This window comes from Prunus avium, unplaced genomic scaffold (assembly GCF_965620075.1).
Source record: "Prunus avium unplaced genomic scaffold, drPruAviu1.hap1.1 HAP1_SCAFFOLD_65, whole genome shotgun sequence".
In the NCBI taxonomy this organism is placed as follows: domain Eukaryota; kingdom Viridiplantae; phylum Streptophyta; class Magnoliopsida; order Rosales; family Rosaceae; genus Prunus; species Prunus avium.
This window is the reverse complement of record NW_028276920.1, coordinates 107,501-110,000: the sequence shown is the minus strand read 5'-3', so window position 1 is coordinate 110,000 and position 2,500 is coordinate 107,501.

The following is a 2,500-nucleotide window of genomic DNA, read 5'->3' as shown; positions in this document are numbered from 1 at the left end:
TTTGGTGGCCGTACTCCCAACACAAAAGCATACCGAAGACAACCCCAAGCTAAAGCTCACTTGAAGCCAACGCATCGTCACCATGTGTTCGTGTGGCCGAGAATTGGGTAGCTTCTTCATCAACCCCGCCGAAAGCCATCCTCGACATACCCGTGCATTGAGAAGGTTTGGTGGCCGTACTCCCAACACAAAAGCATACCGAGGACAACCCCAAGCAAAAATTCATTTGAAGCCAACCCATCGTCGCCCACAACTAGTGGGTGAATGGTGTGCTTCCCGGGGTTGGCATAGACATTCCCTCGCATGCAAAAGATTGTCGATGCGAAAGATTATCTATGCCAACCCCGGGAAGCACACCATTCACACACTCCCGACCGGTGTGGTGTGGCGGTGATTGGATAGTTACGGATTGAGCACTTGCCAAGGATCAAAATGTGTCATTTAGAAGAAACATTTTCAAAAAGTTTTTAAAATCTTGTGGGTTTGCAACTCATAAGAGCGTCACTTTCAACGTCCCCGGTATTGGATTGAGTTTCTAAAAACAACCGTGCACACCGAGGTTAAACTTTACCGGCTCCACTCCGACTCGCCGCTCGCCCACAATTTGTTTGCAACGAAACATTTGTTTTTAATTTTGTTGGTTTGAAATTGTTTTGAAAAGGTTCTTTAAATCTAGTGGGTTTGCAACTCATAAGAGCGTCACTTTCAACGTCCCCGGCATTGGATTGAGTTTCTAAAAACAACCGTGCACACCGAGGTTAAACTTTACCGGCTCCACTCCGACTCGCCGCTCGCCCACTAGTCCGAAGGCAACAAAACATTTGTTTTTCATTTTGATGAAAATTTCTGTTTTTAAATCTTGTTGGTTTGAAATTGTTTTGAAAAGGTTCTTTAAATCTTGCGGGTTTGCAACTCATAAGAGCGTCACTTTCAACGTCCCCGGCATTGGATTGAGTTTCTAAAAACAACCGTGCACACCGAGGTTAAACTTTACCGGCTCCACTCCGACTCGCCGCTCGCCCACAAATCCGAAGGCAACAAAACATTTGTTTTTAATTTTGATGAAATTTTTTGAAAACATTGGCTTGGCAAGCCCCAATCCGCGACTATCCACCCACCGCCACCCCACACGGGTGGTTGTTGTTGCGAAATGAGGTTGTGGTCGACATGCCCGTGCATTTGAGAAGGAGTTCCTAGCACTCCATGCTCTCCCATGCCAAAAAATAGCCTAGACAACCCCATTTCGCAACTTTCCACGCCTTTTTTTTCCTCCCTCACCCATGGCGGCGGCGTGGTGGCGGCGGCCGGATTCCGGCCACCACCGCCATGGGTGGCAGCCCCCCGACCCCGACACCAAACCCATAATACCGAGGCAACATATCGAGGCAACATGACATGGGTGTGGCGTGGGGGAAGGGGGCTGCAGCTAGGAAGGCATGGGCTGCCATGCATATGCAGGCAACACACACCCCCCTATATAGCATTTTATGCATTTAGCCCTTTGACAGGAAGAGACATCACCTATGCGCGAGGAGTCATAATGGGCTCTAAATAATTCAATACAAGGTATTTGGACGTGATTTTTTGCAGGGATACTAAGAAACATGCAATCTATGATGGGAAAAAGTTTCATAAATTTTTGAAGTCGGGAAGTATTTTTTATTAGTTTTAGAAGTCGTAAAATTGAAAAAATCATTAAAACAAATCCGGGAGGAATTTTTTAGTTTTGTAAGTTGGAGAAGGTCCTAAAAATCATAGACTACTTATGGGGAGCTTATTGTGCGAGGAAATTTCAATAAAAACGGGGTTTGACAAGATTTGAAAAATTCTGTCGACATTTGAAAAAACCTGGAACCATGCTGCCGGCATGCTGCGCACATGCTGCGCGCATGCTGCGCGCAGACTGCGCGCATGCCATGGCAGGACAAGTTTTGCTAGCCTCACTGTCTACAGATGCGCAAGCTGCGCGCACGCTGCGCACAGGCTGCGCGCATGCTGCGCACAGACTGCGCGCACGCTGCGCGCATGCCATGGCAGGACAAGTTTCGCTAGCCTCACTGTCGACAGATGCGCAAGCTGCGCGCAAGCTCCGCGCACGCTGCGCACAGCCTGTGCGCATGTTGTGCGCATGCTGCGCGCAGGCTGCGCGCAGGCGCCGCGCATGCCATGGCAGGACAAGTTTCGCTAGCCTCACTGTCGACAGATGCGCAAGCTGCGTGCACGCTGCGCACAGGCTGCGCACAGCGCATGCCATGGCAGGACAAGTTCGCTAGCCTCACTGTCGACAGATGCGCAAGCTGCGCGCACAGGCTGCGCGCACGCCATGGCAGGACAAGTTTCGCTAGCCTCACTGTCGACAGAATCAGCACGCTGCGCGCAAGCTGCGCGCACGCTGCCGGCATGGTGCGCGCACGCTGCCGGCATGGTGCGCGCACGCTGCCGGCATGGTGCGCGCACGCTGCCGGCATGGTGCGCGCACGCTGCCGGCATGCTGTGCGCA